Raw genomic sequence first — 14813 nt, forward strand, 5'->3', positions numbered from 1 at the left:
AAACGAAGATGAACTCGCGGAATACCAGATTACTTTTTAATCGTTTCGGGCTCGAGCCCCCGAATTAATAAAAAATGAAAAAAGCGGAAAAGAGTGAAGGGACATTCCGGGGGAGAAGAAAGTTTCCAGCGAACGTGCTCGCGACGTCTCTCTTCGCGGAGTTAAAAGTTGGCACTGGGCATCGATTCCTCCACGAAATCAAGCTCGATCGATGAGCATCGGCCACGGCAAACTTCGCTGTTCCTTCGAGTTAATTGCAAACTTAATTTGCTTTAAGAATTCAAACGCACCGCAATCGCCATAAATTGCCTCGTCCGAAGTTGTTGCCCGTACCACCGTTGCGATAGCTAATTTAATTTAAATCGAACAACCGAAGGTAAACCCAATTATTTGCCAGACTTTCAATTTCTTTAAATTATCTATCTACTTATCGAAGATGAAAGGTCCGCGCGATTTTCATTAACGTGAAATTCCATCGTCTTCTCTTAGCGATATTCTCATAAATGAAAATTAATCACCACGAAAAGGAGATGGAAATTTTCCGTTTGATGTATTATTCATCTACGGGAAAATTAAGTGATCTTGAGCACCATGAATTGTGAACTGCAATAAATACTATCCTACTCGTATCTTGTATCATCATTTTTTTAATTGTATAATTATTCCATTTTTTCACTCTGACGGACCCGTCCCGTCTATTAATAACGTTAATGAAAAAAGCGATCACGCGCAGGAGGAAACAGCAGTTTCTCCGCGGCCATCGAGTATCCATCGATACTTTCCATCAAGCTTGGCTTCCATAAATATGAATTAAAGAGTTCGAACGTTAAAGCGACGCTGGCGTCGGGAAACTTCGTTAACAACGCCTGGAAGAAAACGGGTTAAAGCTCAATTTCAGCTACTTTAACACGATACCCGCCGCCATCCAAGTGATAAACGACGACCGATTACATCGAATTAAAATTCACCTTTCTGGTAAATCGATAGCTTTTGCCAATTAATCGTTGGATCTGAACTTCGGAAAGAGTTAATTCCTCGCTTAATAATATCGAAACTTCAATAATTAGTTAAATTTTCATTACGTGAAGTTTCGCACGTTTTTCGCTACGTTCCATTCAGTACTTCAAAGCGAGAAGGCATCGTTTGGCTCGTTCTGAACGCAGTTTCGCGAATCGCGGTGAGATTTCGCCATTCGTCGTACGCGCCTGGCCTAATTCATTTAAGGAGACCGCCAAGGACCTTCATTTTTCATAGGTTCGTGACTCCGTTCCGTGGAGAAGGAAACAGTCCATTTATCTTCCCGCGGGGAAAACAAAAAGACATACACCAGTAATCTACACATCGCTTTTCTTCCCTCTCCCGCGAGACCCGCGTTTCACAATTTTCCTCTTCGTTTTTGTTTATTATTCATTATCAGCGGCGCATCGCGAGCGTAAAAAGTCGCACGTCGACGTTAACGAAGCAACCGATGCTCGCGAATGATATTCCATACCGATGCGTATCATGCGCGGCTCGTTACGGAACGAGCTCATTAGTTTTTCGAGTAGCAGTCGAGCTTTCGGCTAGCACAGTGGACCCACTGCGGCGCGGCGTCTGTCTGTTTTAATGAGAATTTTCCACCTCCTCGCCGCGGAACGGTTCGATTTTTTTCAAGGTCCGTGAACGTTTCAAAGTTGCCTCAGAACCGCGAATGAATGTTCAACGGGGACTTGAGAGATTCCATTTGATGTCTTTTAAATCAACTCACGCTAGCAGGCGAGGTACGACCAGAACATGACAAAGTGAGAATTTTTGAGGAAATTTATAATAATCTAATTGTGTTAAATGCATCGATAGAATACTGGATGATTGAGATCTAAGCGTACTGTGATCGACTGGCGCGACACAGGTCTGACTCGACGGACGATTCTAGCTCTTCGATTGAAAATGATAAAACCGTTCCCGGGATAATGGAACCCGGTTCGGAAAATGTCGGCAGGAATAAAGCGAATTTTCGCTGCTCGGGGAGATATTCGATTTTCGTTTCGGAATCTACGGGAAAAAACGTTCGTTCCAATCCGGCGAATAATCGGACGGAGCGCCCAAAAAGCTTCGAATTAAATTCCCCGCCTCGGGTATATCCTGCGATAGGGTGTTAAACCCGGAAAGCGAGTCGCGTTTCGATTATCGTAATAAAGTAAAAAAATGGTTTAATGGCTCACCGATCGGAGAACAGTTGGAGCAAAGTGCAGCGTACCTGAAACAGAAACGTTGTCTCTTAAAATTTCACCGATTTCAAACAAGTAAATAAGTAAACGTGGAAATTCGTTGTCGGAAAATACGCTCGGAGCCTTCCTCGAAGACGATCATCGGAAGTAAACTAGGGAGGACGTGTGCTGACATTTGCCAAACTCAAACGCATCGGAAACAATAAAGTTCGAAGTTAAACAGAATCATTAGCATCTTCGTGGCTCCTAGCGTACTTTCCGATACCAATTTTACGAAGCAGTTAACATCGCTAACAAGTTATCACAGCGAGATTGAAGGAAGATAACCCGGTCTACGTCGATATACCTAAACTCGCTACAGTTTGATCGGCTTAAGGCCGGAACCGGAGCCCGCGGGCCGCCTCGGCTTATCGGTTGCCATGTATAAGGGCGCGTCTTCAATTTTACCGCCCCTATATTGTCTCTCTATAAACGGCCTCTATCTTCCCGGACACTTCGGAAAAGCGGTAAAATTTGCGAACCGGCCTTATCGCACCTTCGAAACTCTTACCGCCGTACCGGGGGAAAGAGACTTCTATGGAAACGTGTTACCCCCCGACACGTGGAAAATTTGCGCTGGAAACTTCTCAGTTATCGTAACGCGGTGATAATACATCGCCGGTCATGAATCGCTTTCATAACTTCATTCAAAAGTGTTACTCTCGGTAAAAAGCTCGCAATAATACTCGTCGCTTGCTTATCGTGGATTTAACTGAATCGAGTCGAGATTGTGCATAAATGCAAGACGGCGGTGGAATAAATCGGGCGAACGTTGAGAACCCCATTGCGAAATCTTGGGCTATATCTCTCCCTAAAACTTCATTAAACGTTTATCACCTTAATGGCCCGTCGGCTCGTGAAATAGTTCCGCTGATTTTTAAACCGCTCTCTCCATCGCTGCCGAGTTGACCCAAAAAGACACTCGGTTCTTCCATAGGTATACCTCTTCTATCACTGCTGTGAGCGTTGAAAAATTTCGACACCGGACAGTCGAGATGGGAACGATATTTTTCGCCGGATCTACGGTTCTAATGGCAAATTGCGATTCCCGTCGCGAGACCCGCGCCGCGCGCGAAACTCACCGGATTCATTAAAAACTTGGAACGTTCAAGGATCGATGCTTGATTGAAAGTTCGTTTCATGGAAAGTACGTTTGAACGTGAATCCATTTCTATGGAGCATAGAAAACTGTCCAATCATTTAAACGCATCGACCAACGTCTAGACTAGATCCTCGAGACTAGAACCTTTCAATCGTGATCTTGAATATTAGTCAGACTTTCTAAGAGACAGTGAGTACTCGGAGATTGTAGGTTTAGACCAATGCTAGAAACGGGAGTGCATTAAGAACAGAATTACGGCCGATTACGCGAAGAATAGAGAGACGCCGAGCAACACGGCTTTTCCGTGTATTCGATCGCCGGGATTAACATTCGTCCGAGTTAGAGGACCGACGCGCACAGTTCCAGGGTTAAATCTGTTATGAATTGCGTCGCACGGATCATAAGCCTCGCTCCACCTCGTTAACCCTTTACACGTTCACGGTAACGCTTCCTTATTTAACCAGTTAAGTGTGTTTGACGACTATATCCGTCATGGAAGAATGGCAGAATTTTCTGTTATGACGGCTATATCCGTGAATAAATTCATTCATTTTCTAAAATAAAGTCGTCTTTTTGACCCAATATTTCAACAGCGCCACTTACTCTGTGTTTGACGACTATATCCGTCATCGCTTGATTATCGTGACACACACACGGGCGCACTTTGCAAAATGATCGACACAGTTAACTGGTTAAGTTAAGCCCGAAGTTTGTATTAGTCATCATTACATCACGAGTTGTATTAAAGATTACAACAATTATTGTATGAAATGTTGTATAACATTTATTATAATATTAATCTTCGGTAAATGAGTGAACGCTGCGACTGAGTCATTTTCAGACCAATAAATAAAACATATAGATACGATTAAACGTCGTTAGTTTCAACCGGGTTAACATCTTGCACGGATATCGTTGGTCCAAAGACGCGAGGCCGCGTATGCAAATGACCAAACACGTTCTCGGTGCATTGGATTAAGCCATAGCTTATGCGTCTAATCCGAGATTAAACCGGATTATACGCAACACACTGGGGGGGAGAGGGAGGAACAAGTATGCCAGTAACATTTATCAGATGAAGCGGGAACAATCACCGGTCCCGGTGTGTTCTAGTTTTCATTTGCGGGACGCCCGCTTGCCACGTTATCTCAGGAACGACAGTAATATGTACGATAATTGTACGTCACCATTGTCCAAACGCTTTGGCCAGGTTTATCTGCGTTTATTCAGTTCTTTGCAAATGTATCAGCGAGGCAACGGGAACGGTGTCGGCCCGAAAGAGCGATGGTCCCGTTCGGGAGAATTGTAGGGAAAAATATGCACGCGGGTTCCGGCAGTCGAGTTAACGACATTCCGCGGAGGAAATGAAAACCGCCATCGAACTACCCTATTAACTCTGGCCGAAGAGAAATTTCGGCACAGCGCTTAGAGACCCCCGTTGAAATTTATCAGGTCCGTCTAAGTTTCCGGCTGTCTGAAACCGGAAATTTCTCTTCGGCTAAAGCTTCTTATACCTTTCAGCGGACGGGAACCGTCTGCTGCCTCGCAGTAAGGAGTTCCGTGAACTTCCTTAGCCAAAGCCGTCGCAGATCGATTTAATAACCCAACTTTCTTTTACGGGGAAATATTTAAGCGTACGAGGAAAAAAAGTTAACGTGGATCGTTCACCCGACGATGACTAATCAAAATTGAAGATTACGCGGAAATGATTCGCCAGTTTCATTATGACGAGGCATTAACCCGATACTCGACACCGTCTTTCAAAGCCTCTTACCTTCGTGCATTCAAAACCAATCACGATGTTATGAATCGTTCCTGTCATTTCTCGTAACGTTCGTTCATACGTTCGCGTATTTTGAATTTTCTGTATCAACATTTTTTAAAGATCGCGATAATTGAACGAGTATGTGGGACGCGGGCCCATTTAAGTAACGAGATCCGCGTGGATTCCTGAATTTCCCAGAGACCTGTCTCCCGTTCCAAAACCTTTTTCCCCGGTTCCTCGAAATTGATCCCTTTCCACTCCGAGTGCATTTGTGTCCGGTAAAACGAATTTTCCATCCCCGGAAAACCTTTTCCGTCCCGGCTGTCTCTGCGCGCCCGCGGCCCAGTGACCATAGTCCTCACCTCTTTGTTGCTCCCTCGCCTTGCGGTTCCACGGATCGAATCGAAAATTGATTGCCCCGAGGAAGACGAAGAAATGGGAAAGGTGATCGGACCAATCTCACGGGAGACGACGAATAGGAAGGTGACTCGTCCACCGCCAATTTACGGTACACGAGAGCTAGTCGACGTTATATTTGCTTAACTTTAACTTCAACTTCGCGTCACATTTTCATGAATCACCGTTAACAACGAGACGCTGTGTACGTTTCGTGTTGAGCGTTAATAAACAAATACCGGTATGATTTATGCAGCTCGATACATTCGAGATGCAAGGACGGAGCATCTGGCACCCGGAACAGCGGGTTTCGTAATTGCAAAATCGATACGGAAATCGGATCAACAACGGATGTCGAGAGAAACCCTGAGCACGTGGTTATTAGAGTCGATAAGAAGCTCGGAATGATCGCGCCGTCTCTGGAGCACTGCAAATGACAAACGTTCGCCGTCGCGTTCCAGCCGTCTTGACAGTTCCAGACGGCTCATGATCTACCGACGTGTACGACTCCCCAACCGCATTGGAAAATTGACTGACGACGACAAAGCGTCTTAAAGCAAGATTTAATTATTACTTGAAAAAGAAAAATTCTTGATCTTCACATTGCCTCGGGTCTAATATGGTTGCCCTTGGCAAGTCGCGCAAGTGTCTTCAACTGGGCGACCTCGGTTCGAAACGACTCTCGTAGACGGCCAGAAACCTCTTTACGTTCAGGGATAGAGAAAGATCGTGTACGGGGACGACTGCACCGGTGCAGTTTCTAGTTTCCGGTCGGTGGCGTCGCGGAAACTTGCCCCCGTAGTTTGATCGAATTACCAGGGCTCACGAGGCGAGGGTGTATCATGGTAATTGTGAGAAGTTACACTCCGTTCCGCGCCTCGGGAAAGGACAAGGAGCGAGAAGAATGGAGGGAGTCGGTGCAATTCGGCGACGATGTCCCGGGGTGGAGCAGTCCCACGGAAATTAGACTTAATTGTCGGCTACTGCCAGAAGATATCCAGTGTCGACAATCGCGTTACCTAGCTGCTCTCCCCGATAAGCTTTAGCACTCCGGGTCTCCATTGTACAAAGCTACGGTCGGGACAGTGATCATCGAAGGATCCCCCAAAGAAATAAACACAGAAAACGGTTGAAGAATGGAACACAAAAGAATGGAATTAATCTTTGACGTGAATCATTTCTGATACATTACCATCTCTCTAGAATTCTCGTTACCTTTTGGAAAATATCGAGATACATAAATCAGTAGGTGTTCCACAAAGGACGGGCAAGATGTAGCTAACTAGGGAAGACCTTATTGAGAATGTACGCTGGTAGCTTAGCGGTATCTAGGAGACGCTACTTCAATTTCCATTGAAGCTACTAGAATGTCAGGCTCCCAAGGTGAGACTTGGGGATGAAGGGTGTAGATATACGGGCGAAGGTATCCCCGTGGCGAAGTTTGCAACGGCTTTAAACTCGAACGTTGTCAAAGGTATCACGGTCTCGCCCGTTCAGATCTTCGCTGAATTAATAAACGTTACAACGGATATTCTACGGGACGCAACGTTTCCGTCTAAGTACGGGCTGTCCGCAGATGAGTACCGTTGAAAACTGTCAAACGCGTTTTTAATCCGGACATCTATTGTTAACGAAACGCAATCTCGTTTCCTGTTCCTGTTTAGTATGAGAGTTTCTCGCACAATCGAAGTAATGACGAAAATACGGAATGATTGTCTGACGATTTCAAGGTAAACTGACACGGAGCCGCGCCGGTAACTGAGAGGAACTTGATTTTAATTAGGCGTGGAAACTTATTATACGCATGAGAATCGTCGGATAGCGCGGAGATAATTTAATATGTAAATCTCATTACCGTCATAAATCCGTACAAAGTTCGCACGGAATACCAAACTATGTAAATTAAGTACCCCGTGACCTACATGTCTCGGCCGCCCGGATAAGAATCTCGTGCCGCCTTTAACGACCGTTTTTTGGTCAACGAGATACTCGCCGAAGGCTCTTTAAGAGCGTAACGCCGTTGTTTTACGATTCTCCCATGAAAATTTCGGGCCGCGGTACAATTTGTGACGAACCATTCGTCGCGATATTTTCGCTCCGGTTCCTCTCGAGGAAGTACGTCCGCCTTCCAATTTGCTGGAAGAAAGGATGGGACCGGACGAGAGGAAGTCGATGAAACGATAAACCCGGGGAGGAAGCAGCGTGAAAACTCGCCAGTGGAATTGGTAATTTTAATTAAGGGCGCTTCGTCGAGCACCGGAGATCAAGATACGTTCTATCGGTCGCGGGCACGGAACAGTATGCACCACTCGAAAACTACTTTTTCATTTAAATGCAAAGTCGGTCGGTTAATGAGAATTCTCCGCGAGCGGACAAACGCCGGCAAACATCTTCGTTTGGCCTACCGAACCTTTCGACTGATGGTAGGCGCGGCGGACTCTTCTTCTCGAGTAGCTGCAGATGAACAAATAAAGAATGACGTCGAGATGCGAACGATGGCTAGTATATTTTACGAACGGAACGAAGGCTACCTCGGCCACCCCTCCGGATAGATTTAATTAAACTTTCAGAGAACTTTCGCGAAAATTACGTCTGTGTATAAAAACAGTTGCTGACTCGCCGGAGAGAGCGTGCGATGTTCTTGCAAATTTTCATCGTTACTCCGAAGAGGTCTGCCACGGACTCGACGCTGTACCATATTTGCATTTAACGGTGATTATAAAAATCACGAGCATAAAGTTCGCCGAAGCCTAACTGCTCCGACGTGAATTCATGAAATGATGCGAGCTCATTAGGATAACTGCGATAAGAGAAAATATTTCGCTACACAACATAACTGAGGTAAAACTTAATAGAAAAAATGGGACAACATGAAAATTGTCCCAGTTTCGTCGACACTCTTACGACCAGTGCAGTAGCTCACGAGATAAGTTGTAAAACTATCTGTCTACTACGGCCTTTCCTACGACTCAACGACGCCTAGGAAACAGGAGATTGAAACGGGTTATAAACTCAGCTGTATAAACACAGAACCATAAACTACGCATTGTCCACTAATAGTAGACCCCAATTTAGGGAAAGAGAGATTGCTTTTTGGGAGAACTCGTCCTTGTTAATTGTAATTGCTGGGGATTAGTTTCCACGTTTATGATTTTGTATGAAACATTTAATACATGTATATTGAGAACGTATCGTGAACGTGAAACTCATCAAATTGTGAAAAGTGAATAATTCGAATAAAAAGTACGTGAGGAACGAAGCCTGCCTTTACATGAAACAGCGCTGACACCATTTACGTATTATTTCCATAAACTATTTACCAAAACCTTCCTCTCCTATATCGACCGTTCTTCTATTTCCCCTCACTACATATTACACGGTCTACACCCTACGTCAAAGTTATTGCGCAACAACGCGAGAAATCGTATAATAACGGCACGGGGAACACAAGTGTCGTGGACATTCTAATAGCGCCGTTTCTCAACCCGAGCAGGACAAGAACAGAGTGCGTCTTCATGGTCGTCGATAAAACGTCGCCGAGGATAAGCGGGGTTAAGCGATCCTAAGCGTTTGTCGAAGCGCGAGAGTTCGCCACTGGGTTTGAAAAAGTTGCTAAAATATTGACGGGCCCAAGCTGAAACACTTCCAGTGTTCCACGGAGATCTGACTGTATATTTCTACTACTTTCTGTCTTATATCGAATATTTTAAAGGGGTGTATGATTCTTCGAGTACAAAATGAAATTTCTTTAACTTTAATTAACACTAGATTGCCCAAGAAAGTCATTTTGACTGCTTTTGGGCAAATGTACAAATAATAATGCATAAATTNCTTTCACAATGCAGTCATTTTGACTGCTTTGGGCAATATAGGTATATACTAAGTTTCAGTCTTTCTGTGTTAAGAAATCTATCGCAATGGTCAATAAATAAATGATACAGTAATAATCTTATAACAACTCGTCAGAAATCATTGTTCCAAGCTGCACATCAACAGTTTTCCTGAACGAAAAATCTTTGCCAGGCTTCTCGTCTTTGCCGTTAGTTCGACGGACCGGGCTGAACCATACGAGAATTTATGCGAGCGAAGGGACCGTCCCCGGTTGGCGTCATCGCGTTCGATCGCGAGTATCCATATAATCGAGCGTCAGCCCGGAGCTACCCTCCCCGAACGTTTTGCATTATTAAATCCCTTCGATCTGACCGGATGTTTAATGCATGACGGTTCCCGTTTGTTCGGCCGCGTCAAACGAAAGTCGATAGGCCTCAGAAGCGAGGCTTTTCCCTTTTCGCTAGCGGATTCGCTTTACGGAACTAGGCCGATGATCGCTAATTAACGTAAAGAGAGGAATGGAAGGATTTCGCGATTCGCCAAGTGAAATCCAGTCTACTCCCGTTATGTCGACCGCTGTCACGCGCTTCGATCCGCCCTACGCTGACCCAAATTCCAAGTTAATTTCCAAGTTCTGTATTATGCGCCCTTAGGAAGAAGAAGTTTGGCATCGGAGACCGGAGAAAGATTACTCGAGGAATCTTTTATGATATAGAAAAATTTCACGAGGATCGGACACGGAAAATTCGAGCGGAGCCGAGTATCTGGAAGGCGGATCACGTTTAAGCGAGTCAATAAGCGTCGCGTATCGCTGCTGTAATCCGTTCCGTTCGATTTTCATCTCTAACATTTTATTTGAAACGCGGAGCGGAAAGTTTGATGAATATTCTCCTTGCGTCGGACGTGTACGATAATGAATCTTTCGCGAGCGAGGCAATAATATTTTTATGGAAAATATCGCTGAGCCAGATCTGATAATGCCGTGGAACGAAATTTCCATCAACTTCGCAGTGCGGGGAGTGCATGGTAACATTGTCATCGTAAAAAGCAAACGCGAGACCGTCGGCTCGTGTCCCACGATAAAGCAGTCCGCGAAAAATTACCTCATTCACGAAAATCACGGCAGCCGCCGTAGATAACGAGTCCCGTATTCACGCCGCGTTGTTCACGATACGACGCCGACCCTCTATTTACCGTTTTTCTCCGTTAAACAAATTTAAAACGAGTGATATGAACTGGCTCGCCTATCCAGCTAAAAAAATCGACGGGAAAAACGTCGCGGCTGTAACGTTGAAATAGATAACACCGTCGTTTGCCCCGGTTATTAGCAAGCGAATTTAGGGACTCGAGTTTCTGGCATAAATCCTCGTTAGATCCCAAATAAAGTTGGACAATGGCTGCTTTGTCGGCTTGACAGCAACGGCGAGATCCAAACGCAGCCGAGGCGATTTCGAAACATGAATAGGGAAATGCACAAGGTATGTCCGTCTCTCCAATCATTTTTTTATAATAATAAAAGACTCATCGAGTTCGATGATTGAAAAGAAAAACAGTCGTTGCGATTGAATATAATATAGAGATTGAGAGTTGAATATGCAAATGTTCTTTGTAGCTCGATAAAAGGATAGTTCTAAAGATCGACGTTCGGCAGAGGGTAAACGAGACTCTGGCCCCGGCTATTATGAAATATGTTTCGAGCGTCGCCGGATACTCGAGGGATACAAACAAGCTTTTCATCAAACGTTACGAGGCAAAAGCCTCGTGGAACTTTCCACTAACGTCGAGCTTGTTAGTTCAATCTCTCACAAAAGGTGTCTCGCTGCTATTTCGCCGTCTTGACCTACCCGAGCCACCCCCAGCCCGGTCCCGCGCGAACCGTGTCGCTGCAACGGTCTGTCCGGAATGAAAAGAATACGTGCCGGAACCGATCCTTCATCCTGCTCGTTTTCAACGCTGCTGGACACCCGCTGTTATCTCTGTCGACGTTCGTCAACACTGCGGCAAAAGATTTCTCGCGACGCGTTTCCTTCATTCGCAATTGTGACAGAAGACCAATCAATTTGTCACGGCAATTTTTATTTCTGCACGTGACGCGAAGTTGTTTAAAAAATCGAGAAAATGAGTAAACATGTATAAATGCGACAAAGGAGAAGAGCCTTTGACGAATGCTCGGTCCAAGGCGAACCGCGAAAAGGAAAAATGTTTTTTTACGGAACTCCTCAGCGACGTGTAAGCTTCGGGGCAGTGGCGAACTGTTCTGGAGACCTGTTGGAAATTATTTATCATAGCCCGACGGCGGTTTCCTCATCGGCTCGGGAAAAGGTATTCGGTTTAAAACTGCAGGGATAAATACGCGGCTCAAAGAAAAACTGCGAACGGAACAGCCGTGGGGGTACACGAATTTCTCTGTCCGGATGCATTTGTTTTTATGACGACAAGCCGCGAGCCGCAAAGATTTAAAAGAAATACTGCTAAACCTGCGAGAATACCTCCGCGGATGGTGCGATTTTTTAAACTTTATTCGTACGTAAGAGACTAAAAAAAAAATATTTACTTTCGGCGAAACGACGCGAAACGAGAAAGAAATATTGGCGACGTTCAGGTAATCCAATACTGTCGCGTGGAAGGTTGAAAGATTAATACAGCGCAAACGAATCCGCTTGAAAAAAAATAGCTGACACACACGTAAATTTCAATGGAAGTAGAGCGTAGAATGGTTGACTCTGGAATGGAAAAAGGCACGCGGTGAAACGACACGCGTGACCGAGACAGTCTCTCGCCGTGCTTGTTTCATATTTAATTTGACGCGTAAAGCCACCCCCGCTCGTGTTTGTTTGCCTGCGCTACCTTTGAATCCTTCCAGCGGAGACGTTCCCACGCGACATTCCAAAAACGTATCTCGTACACGCAAATTTACGTGGGTGGCGGCTGCTGCATTTGAGAAAATGTCTCCCCGTCGCGGGAAATTCATTTCCCTCGATACCTACGGCTCGTCGTTCGTGAGACAAAGGAGAGAATTTTAGAAATGATCTACGTACGAAAACAATCGAGCATTTCTAATTCGGCAAAATCGATTCGGAAAGTTTTCCTGACCGTTCCAATGCAGAAACAGATTAAACTTCGCGTTTGCCGGCGCGAAACATTCTTCGACGCGGCACAAACGGATTCCAGCGTCTTGTTTTCAACGGAATTCCGCGGCCGCAGTGACGCGATGTCGGATGCCTGACCCCCTTTACAAAGCACGGCGGCGGTGGCACAATGCACGTTAGCCACCGTGCGTTTCCCCTTCACCCGCATTGTGAAACGCCGTGTATACCCGGCCGAATGCGTTACCGTTCTCCGCCCCGGTAATGGGTGTGCTTTGCATACTGCCCGCTTTGCCAATGGTACACGATACTAGCCNGCATTATTATTTGTACATTTGCCCAAAAGCAGTCAAAATTACTTCCTTGGGCAATCTAGTGTTAAAGACGCGATATAGGCAACCACGGCCGGGGAAATCCGATGAGAAAGATCTCAAAACTGCCCCGACGTTTGTTTAAAAATCGATTCTCAACCTATTCCGCATCGGCTCGGGAAACTTTGACGAGATTTATGTCTCCCCGGTAAGAATGGCAACAGATTCCGAGGGGAACGCGAACGATGACACAGCAGCGGAGAGTGTCCGATAAAAATTCGCTTGAAAACTCGGGCGCCGGCATCATAAGCGAATCAGGAATCCCAGGAAGAAGCGAGGGGGCACTTGGAGTTGGCGAAAGTTGCTGAAACCAGCGGTGAGGGCCGACGAACCTGCTAACTCGCCGACGCTGGTATCGAATCGCGATTTAAACGGCGAGTAAGCGCTTTGAGATAACGTTTTATCGCGGCGAAATTGAGAAACAATGGAGGGAACAGACGGGAAATTAATTCAGACGCGGACGAGTGAATCGATAAGATCGGAATTTAAAATAGAGGGAACGCAACGGGCAGGTGTATCCATCGATCGTCGAAACGGCTAACAAACAATTTCTTGTTTACCAAAGGATCGGCACGTGCTCTGCCGTGAAGATATCCGTGAAACATCCAACAATAACCCCGCGCGCACGGCCGGATGAAAATATGCTCGCAAGGGGATTCTTTGAGCGTCGTAAAAATTAATTAAAATCCGTTGGCTTGTAAAACGAAAAGCACGAGGGAGAGCGACGGGGGCACGAGAACGCGGCGAGACGCCTCGTAACAAGGCTCCTCGACTCGGAGCAGCGCCGACAATACCGACGAGCGTCTCGAGAGGATGAGCAAGCATCCTCTCGCGAGTGCGCCAACCGAGAATGTCCTTTGAAAACAAATAGAAAAATATCGAACGATTCTCTGAATCACTATTGACACTTCGATCCTTCTGTCGCTCGACTGACGGTCCACTTTACGTATTGCATAACGCAAAGCGTGTCTGCGACGAGATATAAATTACATTGTTCTCCGATGTCGACTCTTATTCGTACAAATTCTATTCGAACGCAAAGCGTGTTAGAAATATTTTTACAACACTGGAACGAGTGAAAAAGGAACGAGCCGGGAAAACAGTACGCTAATTTAAAAATGGAAATCCGGACATCGAGATTAAAAGCGACTCGGCGGAGATACGGCAAGTCCGTCTGCGAATCGTTAATTAAATTGAAATCGGAACTACCCCTCTCCCCACGCTTCGGTGTAATATACACGAAAATCTTCAGCCGACAAGATTAAATAGCTTTACGCTACTGCTGTAGCAACGCGTTTCAAAGGAAAATGATACCCTCTATTAATCGACGACGTATCGAACGGAAATGGATACAAGCACGCTCCGTGTATCGATTTATTCGCTATGGGCTAATAACTTCATAAATTCCGCTACTTCTTGCAACCATCGTTCATCACCGCTGATTTTCCTCTCCCTTGCGGTGGTGCACGCTATTGGGAAAATTCGCGAACCCATCGGGAAAATGTAGCCGCGGTCGGCCATATCAGAGGTCGCGTTCGATACGAGTGTATTTAAAAAATTTTAACTAGAAACTGCATAGATATGACCGGGAAGATTATTTCCAGAAAAAGGAAGCTAATTGCCTGACGACCAGCAAGAGACTTCGTACGTAATCGGATTAAGTTAATTGAAACTCTTTCCGGCAGACGATTAAGCAATTGCGCGGTTTTGTTGAATTATGAAATAGTTTCGAGTCGATCGGCGATAATGAAATACCCGAGATAACGAGGGGAAATAATCGGGGTAATTTATACTACCAGAGATCAAATGTTGGTAAACTGAGATTTAAGATTCTATCTCCAAATAATTTCAGTATCGTTAAAAACTGATTCGATTTGTTAAACAAATCTTCTCTCTACGTAACATGAAAGAAATAGTTATTAATTTCCATGAAACGAGATTATACAAAGCTTATGAAAAAATGATCTGTTACAAATAAAAATATCTTCTTAAGGATGTATTGGCTATACAGTCAAT

General features: G+C 45.2%; 1 protein-coding gene across 2 annotated transcripts in view; it reads right to left on the bottom strand.

Moving 5' to 3' along the window:
• The window catches only part of cpx (synaptic transmission protein complexin), a 172842-nt gene that overhangs the window by 140470 nt on the left and 17559 nt on the right, over positions 1 to 14813 (bottom strand). Inside the window, exon 2 of one of the 2 annotated variants that reach the window (XM_018034183.2) lies at positions 2202 to 2236. The exons of the other annotated variant lie outside the window; for it this stretch is intronic. The gene's annotated coding sequence lies outside the window, so the exon portion shown is untranslated. The remainder of the gene's footprint in view (positions 1 to 2201; positions 2237 to 14813) is intronic. 2 annotated transcript variants of the gene reach the window in all.

This window comes from Ceratina calcarata, unplaced genomic scaffold, assembly GCF_001652005.2.
Source record: "Ceratina calcarata isolate Rehan_Ccalc_2016 unplaced genomic scaffold, ASM165200v1 scaffold78.2, whole genome shotgun sequence".
Lineage (NCBI taxonomy): Eukaryota > Metazoa > Arthropoda > Insecta > Hymenoptera > Apidae > Ceratina > Ceratina calcarata.